Source organism: Anas acuta, chromosome 1, assembly GCF_963932015.1.
Source record: "Anas acuta chromosome 1, bAnaAcu1.1, whole genome shotgun sequence".
NCBI classification, from domain to species: Eukaryota; Metazoa; Chordata; class Aves; order Anseriformes; family Anatidae; genus Anas; species Anas acuta.
In genome coordinates, this window is record NC_088979.1 from 6,949,724 (window position 1) to 6,972,427 (window position 22,704).

Consider the following 22,704-nt stretch of genomic DNA (forward strand, 5'->3'; position numbering starts at 1 on the left):
AGTTGGGCCATGTTAGGTGATGGAAAATATGATGCTCGCTCCTACAAATGCGCTTAACATTTCTCTGTATCTTAGAAGACAGTCACTGTCAAAAAATATGATCAAGCTTGAAGTGAAGTTAGGCTACCAGAATCTCTATGTTGATAATTATACTGACTTTGATTTTATGCTATAATACTGTATTATAGGGATTATCCAAAAAAAAAAAGGTTTCGCATTAGCAAAATCTTCAATTTTCCTATGTTTCCTGTGCAATATTATGTTGTCTTTAATTGGTGATCTGATTAGTCATTCCATTCTCTTGGACTGTAGTTATGCTTCCCTCTGCTTATTACTAGAGGCTTTTTAAGATTTGTGAACAGAATCAACCGGAAACTTTAAATTAGTCATTCTAAACAGAATGGCAGCTAATTTGAGATCAAACAAATTAAATATTGTTTTCAGAGTTAGTTGAAGTCTGATGTCTACAGAAATTTTAGCTACAGATTTAGGAGTAGCACGAGCTACATATTTAGGAGAAAAAATATTTTAAAGGTGACTGAACAACTTCTCTATAGTAACAGAAGAAAGCTTAAATCTGTTGTGTTGATGAGTGGAGACTGCCTTTTCTTATATCTATGCTGCTGAATCTAGCTAGACAAAACTACAGGACAGGGAGCAAAACAAGGATATAAATGCATGACTTGGTTCTATAAATGCATGGCTTTTGTTCTGCCATGACTTTCTGTGGCACACTGGCATAGCCAAAGAACCTGCTTTTGCACACATTATTTTTCCAAAACCATAGAAGAGGAAGGTGTAGAAGAAGAGTCCATTACAGATAGCCACATAGTAGAGAGGAATACATATGCTGACAGATGTCTGCTTGGTTACCATCTCTAGACAATTCTCAGATTTCAATTTTCTCTCTCTTTATTGTCTCTGCCAATTCATTAGGGGACAAAACAAAACAAAACAACAACAAAAAAAACTGTTTTGAGTGTGAAATCATATCACAGGCATCAAATTGAACCAATTATCAATATATTGAAAGCAAGTCTTCTAGGAATTTGGACGTTGGTCACAATAAATGCCATCTTTGTATTCTGGTTTATGGTTGCTTTATGAAGCAGTGTTTTTTGCAGTTATCAAATGTTGCAATCACCATGGCAACTCCCCACTCACTTTTTCTACTATTTGGCTTGTCAATCTGCTAGAGGTAGAGAGTCTGAAAGCACAATCATGCAAAAAGTTGAGCAATTTTGACATCCTTCTTGCTACGAAAGCAAATGTTCTTAGCACCTCAGTAGAGCAGCTCATCCCTTTACAATCCTTTACATCCTGCACTGTTTTGTATTCAGAATCTGTCTCAAGTTCAGACAGGGTGAAATACAAGAAGTAGTCATTTATACACACAAGTAATTTCATTTTCCATGTTACAGCAGCTCCAGATGCCACAATCAGCATGGCATTAAGACATCATTTAGAGATGATAACGAATAAATATAATGTATTTTCAAAAAGAAGACCTTTAGATTCTTTTGCACTTCTGTCATTTGTTCTTGTGTCATGAAGGATGTCACCCTTCCGTCTGCCCATTTCTGACATGGGAAGAACAGTGGAGAAGTTTGAGGAGTATTTTGCTCTGACTGCATACTATTTCTCATTTGTAGCAATTCACAGACAGAACACTAAACCTGGATTGACCTGTCACAATTTATCTTTTCTGATTTCCAATTTCTGTTAAGAAAAGGGAAAAGGGAAGAGCATGATAAAAGAAATGAAACCCTCAATTCAAACCCATCCAGTCCAACCATCACTTCTTTCAGCGAGATGAGCTTCACAAAAGGATGCCCTGAACTCTCTCTCTTTGCCAGTACTTCTTCAGTATCTGTATACAGGGCAATCAAAGAAGCGACTGTCACCCATATGTCCTTGTGCAACCTGTTCATGCACCACTAACATAGGTAGCATGTGTGTTAGTGCAGGTTGTGAAAGCTCACCTGAAAAATCATAGGAAAATATGTGAAATTCAGGCTAGCAAGTAACAGAATATATAGCTAGATTGAATGTATGCCTACAAGCTTCAGAGCAACAACTTCAGGATCAGGTGTCATCTGAGTGGTAATTTTTGCTTATACCTTTCCACATCATATCAGTAAGAACTGAAGAGCACTATCCTCCTGCATGGGAGCTTTGTCCAGCCAACACTTGTTATGATAGGACATCCATTATGTAAACTAGTTGCTAGTTTAGTATAACTCAACTAGCAATTAATCATGTTCTATTCATTTCTTTCACACAGTTGTGCCACTGAACTCAATTCTAGAGTATGGATGCTTCTAAATCTAAAGGAGCATCTAAAATGAGGTAACGTGCAAGACTGTTTTATTTTAAACAAACTAACCACTGGTAGCTCCTAAACACTGAGGAGGTCTTCCATGAAACTCAAGTTTAGATTTTGTCAGATAAGTCACCCATTTCTCATTAAAGATTATAACATCAAGTGTTTGGAAATTTAATGAAATGTAATGTTTGGGGCCTGAACAAGTACAAGAGAAAGATGTAGTTTATCAAACTTGAAAAAGTGATGGAAAATTGTTGCATTTAATTTTTTATCAAACTTAATGAAAAGTATGGTCTTATGTATTTAACAGAAATGTGGTATATTTTGGTCCAAAAAATATTTTTTTAGGAAAAGTTATATAACTTAAAAGAGAACATTCAAGGTGTTGACATAGAATAGTAAGTTGATGCATTATCATACAGCTAAATTATTAAGAAGACAGAAGTTTTGTTATCAAGATAGAACACTGAACTAGGTTTAAAGGTATATCTCTAAAAATACCAGATGGGACATTCATAATAAAAAGTGTACTTGCCCTGATCCTAGCAAACAGGAATAAAAATCCTTCTTGCAATTCAGCAATACTATATATCAAGAGAAAAACTCTGGATACCTTTCCAAGGATCTAAACATTTGAAATAAGTTGTTTCCACTCTGCTTTACAAGCAGATCAGTAACCTTAATGCAAAATCATACCTGAAATATCTGAAAAACAGCAATCTGCATCACCCACTAGAAAACCAATCAGTCACCTGCATTTCATGAATGTAGGCCATCACCTGTATTTCATGAATTTATTATAATTGACTGCCATTATTCTTAACTTCTGGTCATGGAAAGCATAGAAGGATTAAATGATGCTGTTAGGGCTCCAATTTGAGTCCTTCCATTGATGAAGGCTAACTACATACTGGGCTGCACTAGCGAGAGTAAATAAGTTAAGGTAAGCGATTGCTCCCTGCTATGCAGTTTTAAGGGACTAAACCAGGAGTCCAATGCAAAATTTCATTAATAAACTGAAGGGTGCTCAGGTGAGGGCAGGAGAACATAATGTTCTAGGAGAGGCTGAAGAAGCTAGGTTATTCTGGCCTGAAGTAGAGATCTGACATCTTTCTTCAGCTACTGACTGAGCGAGCACTGAGAAGTCAGAGCCAACCATTTTTGAAGGTACTTGGTGATAGGACAAGAGGCAATGGACACAAGATGCAGCAGGGAAAATTCTATCTAAATATAAGGGAAAAAGATGCAGTTAGCATAGTCTGCGCTATAGGTTGTATAATTTCCACCTCTGGAGATCTCTGAAACAACCTGGAAAAGGCCCTGAGCAACCTGATCTAATTTTCAAATTAAGAGCTTTGAGAAAGAAGATGGACTAGATGATTTCCAAAGGTCCTTTCCAATGCAAATTACTCTATGATTCTGCAAGAACAATGTTTCAACCAAAGCGAATTTATTGACCGTTTTATTGCCAAAATTTCTCTGAAGATATTTTAAAATATTGACCTAACTGAACTACTTGTTAAAACTTGACTAAATATGAAATGCAATAGATTTACTTCACATGCCAAAAGTCAGGTAGTATGTGTCATATTGTCAAACACAAAATGAGTTAAAGACCTAAGAGTTCCTCCAAGGTACAACATATATTTTGCGTTTGGGTACTTGCAGCACCTGCACTGTAATAAGTTATTCACTGGGAATTCTTCTCTAAACTTTTTTCTAAATGTTTCTTTTTTTTTATTTTCCCTTTAAAAAACTCCTTTTAAAAAGCTTTTTTTCTTTGTATATCTGAGAGCAGTCAGTAAAAAGTGAGGACAGGCAAGAACAAAAGGAGAAAATGTGAAAGTATTCTACATATTTATAGGAACTGGTGACACAAACACAGGAGATATTTTGCATAAACACAAGAGATACTTCACCTCAAAAAGTACAAACTTCCTTTTGACGAGAAATTTGTCCCCTTGCTTATCATGAACCTGGGGAAAATTAAAGGTTGGACGTGGTGCTTAGGGACATTTTAGTTTAGTGGGTGACATTGGTATTACGGTAATAGTTGGACCAGATGATCCTGAAGGTCTTTTCCAACTTCAGTGATTCTATGAGGATTAAGGCAGGAACTGAAAGATGGATAAGGAATTGGTTACAAGGAAGATAACAGTGGATTGGGCTGTGAAGGAAACTGCCAGTCTGGAGCCTCCTAAGGACAGGCTGTGGGCCTGCTCTTTGGGCACAGAGAAGCGTCTGTGACGTTTACCAAGTATGTAATTTACCACTGTAGGAAAGCTAGGAAGCGCAGCAAATAGAAGGATGGGAACGTCACACAGGAGAAGCTGGAGCACCCCAGAGACTCCATGAACAGATCTGCTGAAGTTCAAAGGAATCTGAACAAGATAATACAGTTTGAGCTGCTGGAGGGCCTATTGCCTTGTTTCGGAACAGTATTTTAAATACTACCTGTAGCTCCAAGGGTAGCCCCATCCTACAGGGTTAATTTAATGGTTAGACTCACTGAGTGATATTTTAGAGGTTTGGGTTGTTTTTCTATGCCTAGTAACCTCCATCTTGAAGAAATGACACAGAACATGAGCTGTTATTTGTGTCTTTCTTGGCAGGAGTCTTGTAAACTCATACAGCAGTTGGCTGTATATTGTACTCTTCCCTGCAGTGAATTTCACCTGTTGTTAACTGCTCTGATTTCTTACCCCTCAGCTTTTCTGGAGAAAGACTTAGTATGCATTTATGAAAGGGAAAAGACAGGACCAAGAGTAAGTGTCTACAAAGACTTTAAAGTTTTCCTAGATAATAAATACAGTGCATACTGCTTTGATGGGGATCAGATAGATATTTGAATTTGCAAGTTGCTCTAAGAGAAAAGTGTATTTTTGCAGCAATTGAACAGTGTTTTGATTATGCTTTGTGTATGGTACCAGCAGGGGCACACATTCAAAAAATTTTTTTGAAGTATATGTTTATTTGTTTAGAGGTGAAGAACAGCAAAAATGATATGTAAAAATTTCAATATTACCACATTTAGAAAAACATTCTTTTATTCTGGAATACTTCATCTAACCTAATAAGCAACTGAAATAAAGTCCCAGTGAAGATTTTTCTTGAGAATGGCATTTATTATGTATTCTTTTATGAGTGTTACTTGAGTGACTAAAATAATATTGTGGAATAGGATGCCTGAATTTTCTTTCTACTGCTTCTGCTGAGTTTGGGCAAATCACAGTCCCTTTGTCCTCTGTTTTATTAAAATAACAGAAACAATTCTTCTGGCTTCTTACATGGTTTTGTTACTCAGCAGTTATTAGAAGCCTTTGAAATGTTCAAATAAAAAATGTTACTGAAAATCTAAGAATTGTTATTATTATAGAAAACACCCACCAATTTACTTTCTAGAAATACATTTATCTGGTATTTACTGTACTTATATCATTTTCAAATGCTTACCCATTGTGAAAAAGGAACACAGCCACTATAAAAGTATATGAATGTGTTAAGTCTTTGAACAAGTACTGGATGTTTAAAGGTTTGGTCACTTCAGTTCTTGCTACTTAAAATGGGATCAACCACTTTCTCAGTTTAAACTGAGAAATATTTTAAATTTAAGAGCAGACTATATTAAATGGCAGAACTCCCACCCCCATAATTCAGAGGAATGAAAACAGTTTCAAGCTGCATTAGAATACAATTCATTACATCCAAACTCAAACCTTCTTCCAGCTAATTATATTGCCACAGATGGAGGTATGCAATTTACTGAGCATTTGTGCATAGCAAAATTTTTGGACAACGTGGGTGGTGCAACTTTTAAATCATACACATGCTGTGACTGAACCAAAGCAAAAAAGACTCATTGATGAGAGTTATTTTATGATTTCAAACAAACACAAAGTATTGAATTTCACAGTGCAATTAAATGCATAAAGGCACAGTGGAAAGTCAAGTGCAAACCCAGCTTCATATTGGGAATTAGAGAAACAATTGTGTCCTTTAGGACTAATTCTATTTCTTCTGTGTAAATCAATGACAAACTAGAACAGAGACTTGCAGATAGAAATGGGGAGAGAAACAGAACTGGTCAACAAGCAAAAACTTCACAAGTAGCAGGCCTTCCTTAGCAAACCATTGATTCTTGGCATTCTTTTCCTCTTCTAGCATTTATGTCTTTCAGATTTCTTATAGTTGCAGCTTTGCCTGATATTTAGTCAATGCTTCTGTCAGTTAACTTCCACTCTTTGGGCCTGCTGTGGCCCTGGTGTTGGCAGAGTTGAACTTGAGTGGCAAGGAAAGAAAGACAGGAATTATCAAATATGCCCAAACACACTTATTTAGTATCTAAATCTTTGACTTCTATTAACTGACAGTGATATAACTACACACTGCTAAATGTACATCAATGCATTGGACACAACAAGCTCACAGAATGTTTTGTATCACCAGTATTTTGCACCAGTATTTTGTGTAATATTTAATGTGAGTGCATGGGTATCCCCCCTATAAGTTTTCTCCTGTCACCTAATATACCTGATCCAGGCATCCAGCAGAATTTGCATTTGAGTAAAGAAAACTAAATCCAAGAGAGAAAAAAAGCCATAAAAGTTACAATCCTATGATGCGTACATGACAACCAGCAAGCAACTTTGATTGTGGATTGAGTGGGTATACACTCACCTTTCCAACCAAGCACCTCTGCAAGTGATACCAAGTTTCCGTTACTGTTACATGTTGTTGCTGCCTGATGTTTGAGGACAGATGATACTCAAACTGGCATAAAATTACAACTCAGGCTCAGATGGTGCCATACTGACATAAAACTGGTCAATTTTTCTAAACATGATTGAATCAGCAGACTAGGCTTGCAGGGCATCAGTTTTCTAAATCATGTTGCCACATTGGTTTTGGTGCAGTATTCAGAGCCCTAAAGATGGATTGCCTGTAACATCAAGCCATGACCAGTGAGGCTACATAGTACCATAAGCACAGCACCCCCTGAAAACAGGTTAGACTCTGAATCTTTGTAGATTCACAAAAAAAAAGTAATGTTTTTCTCAAGTACACTTACGAAATTGGACTTTCACAAATACTGTGCACAAAAAACAAGGACAACTTAACCGAAAGGGGGAAGAATTACATCATGCCCTACTCCTAAACACCAAGTGATAAGACAAGGGGAAATGGCCTCAAGTTGTGCCAGGGGAGGTTTAGGTTGTATATTAGGAGAAATTTTTTTACTGAAATGGTTGTGTTGCATTGGAAGAGGCTGCCCAGGGAAGTGGTTGAGTCACCGTCCCTGGAGGTCTTCAAGAAAGGTGTAGATTTAGAACTTAATAGCATGGTTTAGTGGTGGACTTTAGTACTAGGTTAAAGGTTGGACTAAATGAACTTAATGGTCTTTTCCATCCTGAATGATTCCATGATTCTATAATCATTCAGTTGCTTGTAACAACAGCAGAAAACTAATAATACATTTATTCAGAGCAATCATGCTGAGCCTTTTTCCCATCTGCTCCCTTGACAAACATGCTTCCACATGTCATTTCTCCCTGCACTGACAGGCTGCACTGACAAGCACACCTCTTGTCCCTTCCACCAAGTGTTTCCTGATTTTCATGGAGAAATGAGTTCTCATTGCCCCTGCTCTTGAGGTTCATTTTTGCTACAGTGCCAAGATTTTGCCTCTTCATCTGACTCACCCCTTACCAAAGGACAGTCTCCACAGCTGTGGATCTCACCCTACTTGGTGGTGCTGACAAAGAGAAGAATCAAGATCTGAAACACAGGAATTACACTGTGATTCTGTAATACTTGTGTCCTTTCTTTTACAGACAGACCCATTCAACCTCCTTTACCGGCAGCAAGACTAGCAAATGCAATTTTGCAGGTTTTTTTCCTCACTGGCTTTTTATCCTTGTCCCACTCTTATCTCCATTCCTTTCCCATCCCACAGCTGGAGCATTTCGGATGTGCCCTGGTTCCATCTCATTTCCCCAAGGGGCAGCAGAATTGAGTCTTCCCCATCCTTCTGAGAAGCCCCAAGCTGCCTCTGGAGATGAACGTAAATTAAACAAAGATTAGTTTAGTTACTTAGAGGGAAAAAAAACAAACAAACAAATAAAAAAAAACGCTGAGATACACAGTTGACCTGCCATCAAAATCAAACAGTAAATTTCAAATAATTGCCCGAACACCTTCTGTCATTAGTTGGCAAACAATACAGAACTACACAGCAATTGCAAAATCTGTTCACTGAACCATATTAAGTATGAACAAATTCATAAACACTGTCATCTGACTGCAAACATTTCATGAAGAGAAGAAAAGCAAGATGCATTTTTTTTTCAAACAAATTGTTTGCAAGTAGAAATCTGTGGTAATGAAGCTGGAGAAGTAATATATAATGCCATCTTTTGTATGAAGAAAACGATCAGAGCCCATCCAAAGTCACTGTATTAATCAGATGAGATAAATATTTTAAAGGTTTATTCAGGAATATCAGTCTCAGTGCAAAGAGCAACAAAGGCTGAAGCTTCAAATGCTCTGTATACAGCTATGAGTATAAGCAAAAAAAGATGAAAATACTTCATATCTGCCCAGAGCACAGTCTTTGTTAGAGAAAAATTTGCTGTGAATAGCTCTGAATATGTATTTTCATGGTGGTTGGTTTTAAAACATAATATTTAATTAACAGTACCCAATTTACACTCCTTTTGCATCCACAAATTAAAGTAGCATAATGGTAATCCAAATGAAATAGTGACTGCAGTATAACAATCATTTTTAAGTTTTAAAGAACTTTCAGGTAGTTTTTGTATGTTCTGAACAGCTCTATCAATTACACTCAAAGTAAAACTAGATGAAACCCAGCCACATAAATAAATATATTTGTTCTAGTCATGTGTTTACTTAAAAGTCAAAGGAAAAACATTGAATCCAATAACTTTTAGCAAGAAATCAGATTCTAGCATTAGTATTCTGAAAAACCTGCTTCTGATGAATTGTTTTACATTGGGATGGAAGTATTCCACCTCTGCTCTGCACTCTTTAGGCCACACCTGGAATTCTGTGTCCAGTTTTCATTTTCCCCCAAAGGTCAAAAGATATGTTAAGAAATTGAGAGAGTCTAGAGGAGGTTCATGAGGACTGAAGATGTATGAAGAAAGGTTGAAGGAATTGACTTTGTTCAGCCTGGAGAAAAGGTGGGCATCTCATCACTGATGATGGAGGTACTCTTCAAGTAATGCACCGTGACAGGACAAGAGGTGAAGAGAGCAAATTGTTTTGGGGGAAATTGCATCTGGATATAAGAAAAAGAAAAATTGTCATCGTAAGAACAATTAAATATTGGAAGAGGTCACCCTTCACCTTGAGAAGTGGTGGAATCTCCCTTGCTGGAAATTTTCAAGAAAGATTTGACCTGACATAATCTTGGGTAACCTAATATAAAACCCTGCTGTAGCCAGAGAATTGAACCAGATGATCACCAGAGGTCCCTTCCAACATGGGATTCTATGATTTATAGCTATATGAGAATTCCTAAGTGGAAGAAACATTTGATAGCATTTATAAGGGAAAATTAATTTTTAATGTTTAGGGGCCTACTTTCTGGAGACTATACTTTCAAAAGCAGCCTATTAGTTACCAAATATTTGATGATTTTTTGATAGAAGTGCCAGCCTGAATAATTTAAAAGGGATTTCAGGAAAAATTTGTTAACAAAATTCCCACTCATCTATCAGCAAAAATCTAACATTTCTCTTTCTCTTGAGAGCCACTGTGTTTCAGACTCTTTTTAGCTTTCTCTCTGCATTGTACAGCCTAAGATGATTAGAATTTGTATTGCCACTGTCACTGTAAGTAAAAAAGAAATATCCAAGACTGATCTTTGGAGAACACCAAAACAGATGCTGATACTTTTAAAACAGAGATTTTTCAGGGCATAATGACACAACAAATAGCACCAGAAGTCATCTGTACTGTTGTTATTACTGTGTGCTTTTAATTTTGCAACTAATTATTTTAGACAACCTAGTCAAATACCTTGGAGAGGTATGAAAAACAACATTAAATTATTTATACCCATCAAGGGTAAAAGAAATATGAAAAAATGAAAAAAAAAAAAACACAAACAAAAACAGGAAACAAACAAACAAACAAACATGATTCATGGGAGCAAGTGGTTAATGGGCATATTTCCAGAGTTAACATGTGGATAATGAAGAAATTATTTTCCTCTCTAACTGTGAATTTGTATAGAAGGAAAATATGTTCTCAGGATGTTAAAGCACAACTGTGTCATCAGAATCAAGCAATAGAGTTTTAATTTTTTCCTCTTTATATAGGGGAAATGGCTTATCATTTTCTCTGTAAATCAGTGAAAAAGGTAATGGGAGGCCCGGGATCTTCCTGAATGGATGTCCACAGGGAAAGTAAAGTTCCCACATTTCCTTTGATAAGCCTCAATCAGTGACAATTCCTGTTCCTGGACTGGATACAGGAGTCCTCTTTTTGAACCCATCAGCACTCAAGTTGATGCTGTCAAGTTGTATCAGGCAGCAGTATGTGGGAAAGTTATAATGCTTCCTCTGGGAACTGCCAGTTATCAATCAGGTTTCCTCAAGCCCTGTGTTTCCTCAAAAGCTGTGGCCTATAGAAACACCACTGAAACCACAGGTCCCAGTTTTCACTTTCACTAATATTGTCTATATAGCTTTGGCAGTTCAGAGAGGCTTGAAGTTGCTCTCTTGTGAGCATAACTGTAGATTTGGTTCATATATTTGAGAAGATGTTACAGAAATAATTGAACACACTGAGTTGTGTCCATTTTCTCTTTAACTAATACAAAGGCAGGCTGTTCTTGTGAATTATTTGATTGCCTTGTGTTACTTAGGCAAATATCTCATCAAATTTACATGATAAACTGAATAACAGATCAGAGATCAGGATTTAAATTTTAAATGCTGCAAAGAATCTTTCTGCCATTATCTGTTAAAATACAATGACAGACTAGTATGAGATAAGTACTACTTATGGGAAGGATCCATCTAAATTACGATTTGTACATGAAAACTAACATAAATCCTAAAATGACATAAGTTTCAAATTGGCACTGTCGCCTTTTTAGTTCCCTTTATCTCAGAAAACACTTCCCCAGTGGGCCAGATGGTCTCCTGTGGTCATCAACACCTGTTTTAGCATTACAACTGAACAAGACCCTGAACAGATAAAGTGTTTCACGTGTCCTGTTGATTCCTTATCTTTTCATTTGATAAATGCATACCTAACCAGAGCACAGTGGAAAGGACTATGTCTCGTATGCACCCAGGAGGGTATATAAGGCACATAAGAACGTTCCTGACTTACGTACACAAAAAGATATGCCTCAGTCTGTATTCCACTCTAGAATAGTACTACTTCCCAACTGTCAATTTTATCTATTTAATCTCATCTATTCCGTCAAGTTTTTACTATAGTTTCAAAGTTACTTGGACAAATGACTTAGTAACAATAAACTACTGAACAAGAGCTGGTGTGAAAAAAAACTTAGTTACTTGCTATGCAGTGTAAGATAATATAGAAACCTCTTTTAAAGTTCTTATTTCTGAGTTGTTTAATGATGACTAAGTCTCCACTTAGATGATTTTCTTTTGTTTAACCCAAATATTAGAACAGTCACTAGTAGAACCTGGATATGTATTAAAAAAATCATGTATTTGCTAAAAATTCTGAGAACAACCCAGACGTCAGATATGCATATACACTCAGCATTTCTGATTATAATGTTTTTATGCGATCAGGGATTCACAAACAACAATATCAAAGCAGAAGCTTAGTTTAGCATTAAGTAATAAGACCACAGGAAGTGCTGTGCTGAATCAGAGGCAGTCCTTCATGCAACTGCTTTAACATAGTGCGAGACATGCCAAGGGGAATGCAGTTGCTGTCTGTCCCAAATCTCCCGAGTTTCACAGCATTTGAATTCCTCTTTAAGCTTCAGTGCTGTATTCTTTGATTACATGAAAATGTCATTTCTAATAAAATCATCGTACATTTTTAGCCCTCATCACAATGAGCTTCCTAGCTTCTGCCTAAACAGGAGCTGCACTTCTGTCCCTCCATATATCATGTTTCACTGCTGCTACCTGGTGATCATGGTATCATTGCTGGGATATAATGTACCTCCAGATAGACATCCACAGATCCCCACGTCCTCTGCAGATATGTGTGGGGTTCCTTATCACTTCTTTCTCCTCTGCTTTCATGCCTGTCAAGTCCTCCAACAGCCCTCTGTCCTCCTTCAGAAATGGACAGCATGGACAGGCATAAATACCACCTTACACCTGAAGCATAAATTTTCATTTTTTTCTTATTAAAAAAGGATTATAAATTTTAGGGTTTTGGCTAATGATTTTACTGATGTAAGTAAGTGAAAAAGGGGCACAAATAGAGCAAGAAATTATATTGAAAGCATGGTGTAAGTTTTCCCTCTACAGGTAATGTTGTACGCTTGCTGAATCGTTGTTAATGTCATAGTGTATCTAAGTGAAGCACAGTATACACCTTCCAATACGCTGGACAACATAGGAAATTTAAAATTCAAACTCATTGACTTAAATTCAGTTCTATATGGATCACTATGAAAACTGACAATCATGAATCAGTCTCCGAAGACAAACTCACAGCATTGGAAAAACATGATTTGCAATTGCAAATAAGTTGGAAGTCACACAAGCAATGTGGAAGGTAGGTCTGGACACAAGATCAAAGGTTTTTCAAATTCATCACAATTTGGTTCTGATTCTCTGTCTTTTGACACAACGTTACCTTCAGAGGTTTAAAACATTCAAAAAACAGTAGTTATACAACATATACAACATTAAACAGTAGTTAAAATAACTACAAAAAGTAGTTATTTTGTGTTGTAATCACTTTTCAGTGCTGAAAAGGAGGCTAATAAACCCTAAATATCTAAAACTGTCTTTTTTTCTTTTTTTTTTTCTTTCCCTAATTGTAGCTCATATTATCTCCACGGGATATAAGCAGGTCCTGAAAAATTAATGTTGTGTATGCTCTACTCTCAACATTTTTTGCTGAGAACCATAGGCCTGTTAGCTTTGCAGCAACTGAGTTCCAGTGAATTTAATGATATTTCTCTAGGTGCAGGAGAGGAAATTGAACTGGAATATCAGCACAGAAAATTTCATGGGTGTTCAAGCTCTGCTGCGTCAGTCCTTCTGCAGTGGAGCAACAACCATGCTTACAGACATGTAAGAGTCAGTTGGTTTATGGGCATCAGAAGAAAATCTCCACAAGCAGAACCATATCTCCACTATTCCATTGGTTCTGAGATTAATTAATATAAATATATATATATTATTATATATATGTTATATAATAAATATATATATTATTATTAACAATAATAATAAAAAGAATATGAAAAGTTCTTTGCAACGCCAACAAGAAATACCATTTGACTCCTTGGACTTAACTGTCATGAAGTCATGTCACCTTTGTGGGCTGATGAGCCCATTCTCATTTACCTTATCTAACCAATAGAACAGAGAAATGAAACTTTCATTTATTCATCTTACTTGTTAACACCAGATATCCCCTTTAAACTTTTTCCTTGGCAGACAGGTTGTCAGCATCCCTTCAGACTGACAGTCACTGAGATGGAGAAAGTCATATTCTACCCCCTGGGGAATAAGTAAATGCAAAAGACCTTAGTCCAGAGCAGACATTGCCCCATCGCTTCCCAAGGTAGGGAAGAGGAGCAGGCTTTGCAGCCATACACTTCAGCAATTCAGCAAGGCTGCTGTGGGACAGCAGAATGCTGCTTTCTGCTTCACAGGGTCCCTATTTATCTACCATGAATTTCTGTGGATGGGTAAAGTAATGTCAGAAATGTTATTCCATCCGTGTTATTCCATCTTTGTCCGACTATCTATTCTGTATCCATTTTTGGAATATGCTGACATTTTGCATTTTCCAAAGAAGCACTGCATCTTCTTCAAAGTTCATTTCTGATCTCATCCTCTATGTAGTACAAGACTTGTCCATAAAGATTAAGCTTAACAAAGAAGTCAGATTCACTCATCCTTTAAAGCTATATTACTGTCATCAAAAAACAGTACTTCTGAGAGGCACTAACATCAGTCATCTTCTTACATGTCACCTCTTGATATTTATATATGAAACCAGATTCCTTACATGAAAAAATTGTCTCATTTCTCAATATTCTATATGCTACAGGATATATCTACAAAGATGGGTAAGGAAAAATATTTAGTAGCAATATCTGCACTAGAAATACTTCTCATTTTAGTATATTTGTATTTTTTTCCATTTTTTATTTTTAGTGCTTCACGGCACAATGAAACCCAGATTCCTCAGTGCCAATAATCAAGACTTTTGCAACCTGAAAGCTGAGTTCCTAGCACCTAATTCTTCACTCAAGCTACATTTTGTTACCCGTGTATTTTTTTCAGTGGCTTTTCACTTAGTAATTTAACTCCTATGTGCTTTTTGAACATTAGATACGGAGCCATTCATGATATTTGTGATGACAACAGTGAAAACAATTGAATAAAATCTACCATTTCTAATATTGATCAACACTGTCCTGTTTGTTACAAGCAGAGTTAGAAACTGGAATTCAATGCTTGTGAAAACTGAAAAATAAGTTGCTCTAGTCATCATGAAACAGGACAAAACCATTATTATTCATCTGTTCATTTTCTAAAAACTTTTGGGTACATGTCTAGACACAAATTCACAGAAAGACATTGCCTTTTTTCCAAGATTCCCTACAAAGGCTCCTTCTTAACTTACCTTTATGTTCTTTCCAACTTGCTTGTTGTTCCATGGGAACAGTGCAAAGATTTAATCTGCAGCCTAACATTTATAGTATAAAAAACAAAACAAAACAAAACAAAACAAAACAAAAAACACTTCTGGGTAAACTTCACTTGAACAAAAAACTAACAGAAATCAAACTGCACAATATCTGATAAGTCAGCCTCATTTCTGCCTTCATTTGATATCTTTTCCTTGTGCAAAGGATGGAAAGACAGAAGAAAAAAAAAAGAAATCCTTCCATGTTTTCCCTTTTAGAAACAATTGCCTTTTACACTAAATAATAACAGCTCTCTTTCTTATCTGTAATTCAAGGTTTCTGGCAGGTGTATTACAAGTTAATCAAAGCAAAGAAAACCAAAGTGACATCGCATTATTTATTAATGTAAAGGTGCTAGAATAACGTCTACTAACCCTGAATATAACAATTTAATTTTTCTTCAGAATATAAACACTAGCATATTCTGGTTACCTGCTTTTCATTTACTCTCCAAATATATTTATAGGTAATCTGATATTAAGTATATTAAAAGACCCCTGCTCAAGGAAGATCTTTACCAATAGAAAAAAAAAATCCTTATCAAATTACTTGAACATCATCTCAATTATTAATTACACAACTGGTGGATAACTCCTGCCTGCAGCTGCCTCTACTGGGTAAGCAATTCCACCCAGTGTTTTCAAGAATTTGTTACTGTGTTTTCCATTTTAGGTAAATTACAACTGAAACTTTTAACATGAAAACATCACAGATCATAGAATCATAGAATATTCTGAGTTGAAAGAGACCCACAAGAATCATCCGGTCCAACTCCTAGATCCAACAGATCTTTTAAACAAGTTGTTTCACAAATAAGCACTGTTAGTGCAGCTTAGCTAACTGTGAAACAACCAGCCACAATTCACAGACTGCTTTTGTTACCTACAAATGCATTTCCTTGCTGGGGGTCACAGCATGACCAAGTATTATCTTACTTACATACATGTAAGTAAGTACGTATCCGCCTTCTGCTCTGCGATTTCAGGTGATCTTAGCCCTTTGTTAAAAACTGACTTGAGCCTTAGGTATTTTTGCTGTCCAAGCAGTGTAAGTCAAAAATTCAACATCTGTAGCAGCTCTGAGGTGAATCAGTACCAACCAGACATCTGTCTGTAAGACAAGAGCTTTAATGCCCTTGTACGTTTCAGCACATAACCGAAGCTCATGTGGTAAATTTGGCAGAGCTCTTAGAGCTCCTGGCTTTAAGACTTGCTTGCAATCATTCTTCAGAATGATAAAATAATATTGAAGAACAAATGTGTAATTTCAAAGAATATAGAGCTGCTGGCATTCCTGCAGAATTTTTCTTCTTTAAAGTATGAACTAATACAGTGCCTCTAACTGAACTTCCAACGCCATTCACAAGTACCCTCATCCTACAAGCGTGAATGAGAGCAAAGGTAAGCAATGCAGGTGGAATCCTGCTAGGAATGCTTCAAACCATTCTTGCTGATTGTGCTTATAAATCCTGTCCTGTCCTGTCCTGTCCTGTCCTGTCCTATCCTATCCTATCCTATCCTATCCACACAGAAACGATGATGGAGCTACATATCCACAATCACAGGACCTCAGAACACAACGTGATGGACATTACCTGCAATAAGGTAACATGAGGAATAAGAACTCCACTTGAGAAAGCTGATTTGAGATCATTTCTCTCATAACAAGCGTCACATAAAGACCATCTTCAGCAGCCTGACAGGCACATATTTGCTCAGGAAGGCACACTGCTGGTTTGTTCATGACTCGCATGGCTGGGCCTGACCCAGAGCATTTGCCGGTCCTTGCGGTAGGCAGATAGCTGTTAGCAGCTGGGTACATTGCCCAGGCAGGTAGGAGGGAAGGACAACCACAGGCATAGTGTGCTGAGGCATAAACTTCACCCTAAAGCACTTCATCAGTAATGCTCACCATTCCTCTTTAACACTTATGTAACAATATCAGGGCAATGCAGGAGTTTGTTGACAAAATAAAGACTTACGAGCTGGCCCCCAAGCCATCAAGCTGCCATTGCAGTTTGTCCCTTAGGCTTGTCCCTGAACAGGTTCTTGAGGCATCAGCAAGAAACAGCATCACATGGCAAGGGCTCCCTGGGGACAGGTGGGTAAAAAGCACTAGTCTACACATGAGCAGAATCTGGCCCTTCTGCTGGCTCTGACTAGATGAAGAAGGAGTGAACTACGCTTTCTAACTAGCATAGCTCTGTTTCTAGAGCACCTTTTGCAAAGTGTCAGTGAATACAAAAGTCTTCTAATGAATACAAAAGTCTTCTAATTTCAAAGGAAAAAATGCACTGAAGATTTTCTGCAATAATTAAGGGGCCACAATCTTCCAAGGGTTGCTCTTTATATATATATATATATATATATATATATATATATATATATTTCGGATTGTACTAAATAATTGCCTTCCCTATTTGCAACGAAGCTGGTTTTGAATGTTAATGATTTATTTCAGTGATAACCAGCAGCTATATTTGTTGAAACTAACACATTTAAGTGATAAAATTCTATTTTAATATTTATGAATTTTAAACTTCATAGATACATTGAAATGTGATAAATATCAGTGAAAGTTTTTTCCAGTTGCTGAAGCTGAGATTATAATAATGTTTTGGATTGTGGTTTATTCATTAAATTTCAAAGGAAAAGGCAACAAAAAGTATTCACTGTCCTCCTTACTCAGGCCTACAGCAGTAATGAATGATTTACGAGAAAACTGCCCAAGTTGCAAAACAGCGAACTCTTACTTTCTCCAGCATTTGCTTTCCTCTGTTTTCTACTTGTCATCTGTGCAAGACCATTTCAAGTAGATGTATGGCCAGAGCAGGATTTATAAGGTTGGTTAAATTCTGGAAGCAGTAAATTGTGATGTACCAAATTTTCATGACAATTACTGTTTTTTATTAAATAATCTAATAAAATAAGTATGTAATTCCATAGGGTTTAAAATATTATATTAATAATATTTAAAATATTATATTATTTAATATTATATTATATATTATATATATTATTTTGATGGGATCCACTGAAAGTGGTCATAGCATTCATTATGACGCAATGTGAGAAAGTTCATACCATGATATTATGGTCCTACCAGTTGCAGATCCAAGTGTCTGTCTGTCCCCAAGCTTTTCCAGCTAGGATTATTAAATGAACTAGTTAAAACACCAACACCAACAATAACAACAAAAAAAACCCACGTTCAATTACATTCTCATTCTGCCTTTTTTTTTTTTTTTTTTTTTTAATTTTATGAAAAGTCTCATGAGCAACAGTGTGCAAATATATCCCTCTACACAGGGCTTGTGGGTGTCCCACCTCTCACAACAGAATACCAATTCTTCCCAAAAGCCGGTATTATACATTTATGGAAAAGACAGATAATGGAATGAATAAATTTATTTGACTGCACTGTCTTCAAAACAGCCAGATTAAGTCTGAATTTTGCAGTGCAGTTCTTCTCAGCAGGCCAGTCTGATGGGTGTCTCTGGAGAGAGCCAGAGACTGAGCCCAGGCACCCTTTGTAAAGCAGAGGGTGCTCCTAGAGCACAGGCAATGACTGAAAAGGAAAAAATGTCTGATTGGGCTAGTTGTAAACCCCCTGTAGGTGGTCTGCAGGCTGCTTGAATTTCTGTGGTGGGAATTACCAGTTACCCTTACAAAAGAATCTACAAGAGCAGGAACTCCAGCTGGCTGATATTTACCAACAAAAATTTGGGTTCCATAATATACAACAAAAGACAACAATTATAATGACAGAGATATTTTTTGAACAAATAAAGCTGCATTTTTCTACTCATTAAGGAGACATACTTAGCTGACTGAATAAATCAGGACCACATGTAAGGTCTGATGCAGCACTCAGTGAAGTAACTAGCAAGATCTTCTACTCCTGTGTTGATTTTTTTTTCAAATTTCTTTCACAATTTTAGAAATCTACCTTTATAAATGGCATTTTTCATACATTCATGAAGACTTGCTGTAAATAAGATTTTTCCCAGTGTTTTATTTATAGTTCAATTTCATAAGTAAATTTATGTATGATGTTGATGAAATAGTTTTTGATTCTACAAGTCAGCTTCAGCATTACCTTACAAGAATCCACTGTGCACAAATATTAGTAGCAATGCTTAATGTTTCTGCAGCACTTTCACTGTTGGAAATACTGTGTGTTTGTTATATCAACACCTTTATTTGAACAAAAAGCACTTGCTGTTAATACTTTCATATTTTATTTTAGACAGTTTATTATATAGCCGTTATCTTAAACTTATGGCATCTGAGCACCCATTATACAGTCCCAGCACATCATGCTAAGTAAAGCTGGCTAATTTTGACAGCAAAATTAATAAAAATGAATAAAAGTGCCAAGCCTCCTTCTTCATTTAAAGCTATAATCAGAACCAAACCGAGATGTCAGTTTAATAGCACTCACAAATGACTACAGTTTGAATATTTTCCTTTTCAAATACTCTCTTCTTTATATTAAACATTAGCTCACATGGAAAAAAAAATGCAGTAGTGAATAAACATGGTGAAAAGCTTTTCAGAATGAAAAAACAGTACTTATCCAATGAATAACCTTTACTCAGGCGAGAGCAGCACAGTATGACTGAGGAAAGCAGAAGGAAAAGGGGAATGATTAAATGATTTAGATCACAGTAATCTATAATCTGGTTTCCATTCAATTCCACTTGTACAGGCTACAATCTTTCTTACTGCCATAGCTCAGGAAAGGCTATTCTTCTTTGAAAAATAAATGTAATTATGCTTATAAAATATTTTTTATGCAGAACTATACTGGGTTACTCATTGCTGGCACATTTTCATAGTTGTGATAGGGTATAGTAAGAGTGCCAGCTGAAGCTTGTTAATTGCTAGGCTATACAGTCTAATGTATTTTTTAAATATTATGGAATGCATAAATATTTGTATGTTACTACTACATCTAAAATGATAACTAGACCTTCAATCAAGGTATTTTACAATACTGAATAGCTACTACAATTATGTTCAATTTCCAAGACAACTTACTGTTAAGAATAATCCATATGTTAGTGCTATAACATCTCTACAAACTACAGAAGATTAGAGAAATCTAATATTATGCTTTTTTTCACATGAACAGAGACAATTTGCAAACATGCCAGAAAATTCTGAGGGAATCTCTCCCAGCTTTTCCCATGCTTTTCTATCCTCTCCTTTCTTGTCTTCTAAGCACACAGATACTGTTCTGAAGAAAAAAAAGGCTTTAGATTTTCCTTAGCAGTAGTGATCTCAGAGCAAATCTACATGGGTAGCTGCTTTGAAGAGACAAATTTTAGCCAAAGAGACATTCTGACATAAAGGCCCCAGGAGGAAGAAGCAATTTTACTGACTTTCAAAAGTGCACTATTTAAAAAGAGCAAGTTTTGCATTTTCTGCCATCTGACTCAACTGTTGGCCAATGAATTCCCCCCCCCCCCCCCCATCTCCTCCCATGCTAAATCTGGTTCTCAGATTTGGAATTTTCTGTGGGTCCCAATGAATAAAAGCCACCACATTCATTTTCTTTAATTCCTGTTTGCTTCCATGGCCATGCATGGATTTTTGCTGTCCCAGGAACTGCTGGAGCATTTAAGTTGAGCTCCAACCAGCTGGAGGCTCCTGCTTCCACTGATGCTTTAGTTAAGGACTCTGCTCACTGCAGCTGAGGCAGGTTTTTCCTGCCCATATGGAGGTAAATAACATCTACATATGGGATATAGTATGCAGGGAAAATTATTGATGCAAGATATAATTTGTGATGGCATTTAACTCTCTTTGGTGTTGATTTGTAAGGGCCGGAGGCCAGACATTTCCAGAAAAGGATCCCCAGTCACAGAGTGCAATTCTTGTTTTCATTTACAGAAGCCCAGATTTGACAGTGTTGTGTAACTTCAGCAGACTGTCTCCATGAATGGTGCAGATAAAAACAGATATTTGGTCTTGTAAGTTTAGTTTTGTAAGCTTATTTTTTTGTTTGTTTGTCTGCTTTTTTCTCCCCCCACACATTGCATGGCTATTTCAGCAAGAACTCTTTTGTTTGCCAGTTTATAGCACTTGTATATTATAGCACTTATAGCACAACACATGTGATGCTGATGCAGCCTGTTAGAGAAGAAATGTGTCCTCATACTACCAGCAACTTCATTCTCATCTGGTTTTCTTGCTTTGCTGTATGGCTAAAACAGAGCTTACTAATTAGCTTTCTTAAAGCTGAATTTGGTGATTCCAAATTATTCTGAGGATGACTTGGTGACCCTGTGTGCCTGCTCACTCAGTCCCACAAGCAACCATGTCTGCACCACAAGACAGCCATGAAACTGGCCATTTCTCATGACCTCTGAAGGACTAGGCAGCTGCAATACAAGATGCTTACAGGAAATAGTAGGATTCCTTGTGCTAATGTCAATGCATTTTCAATCATGCCATGATGAGAGGACTTCTGTCATAAAAAAAGGGCTGTGGAAGTGGGATGGAAAGGTTTCAGCTTTTGTTTTACAGATCAGCTTGAACAATCTGAAGCATTCCTCATTAGGAAGCATTCCAGGATTTAGAAAGAGTTCCTCTAAGGGCTGTCCTTCAGCTTTTGCAAGCACCTGCCTAATGCCCTGAGAAAGACAGCTCTTACTAAAGTTAACCAAGGCAAGCTTTGATTTGCCACCATGCCTCCATCCCTCCATCCAAGATCAATGCCCCTATGTGTAACCACCTGAGAAATCTCTGCTGACCAGCTTAGAACTCACACTCCGTAACTCAGGGTGCATGGAAGGAGCACAGGGTGTTTTCTGCAGCCCTGCTACTGTTATGGGCACAAGCATAGAAATGTAAAGAATCAGATACAAGTCACATCAAAATCACTTGCTCAGGACAAGAAGCATAGGTTTTCAGTGTTTTAAGCTCACCACCTGTCTTCGTGAACATCTTATTGAACAACAATATTGAATTTCCAGCTTTGCTTTGGAAGAACAGATGAGAAATACAATGCAATCTGTAGCACAAAGATGTTATGATATCAGAGATATTGGAGATGGGTAATAGAGGCAACAAGAGTGATTTAGAAACGTTCATTTTCTTTTTGAAAAAAAATTACAGATGCTAGATAGTATAGCCTGTGTATGTGAAAAACAAGCACAATCTTAATAACAGTCATTACAGCCGGATTTGAAAATGGAAAACAGAGGATAATACTTGACTAAACAATATGAAAGAAAATAGAGCAAATCCTATTGTGGAACCTTTCATATTATAAAATTTCTAAAGAGAACTAGATGGACACCCTATGTGTGGGACACTGATATTTCCAGAGTGGAAATACACAGCAAATACATTATACAAATACAAAAACAAATACACTAATTTCAGTGGTTGAATGATGAACTACACGGGATGCTCGTTCTGTTTTTCAAGCCCCTGAGCTCTTCCAGTTCCTGAGACTGTATCACAAC

At 36.7% G+C, this 22,704-nt stretch overlaps 1 protein-coding gene across 32 annotated transcripts in view; it reads right to left on the bottom strand.

The window, feature by feature from the left end:
• DLG2 (discs large MAGUK scaffold protein 2) overlaps nucleotides 1-22,704 on the bottom strand; it is a 1,027,768-nt gene that overhangs the window by 157,650 nt on the left and 847,414 nt on the right. The window lies entirely within an intron of this gene.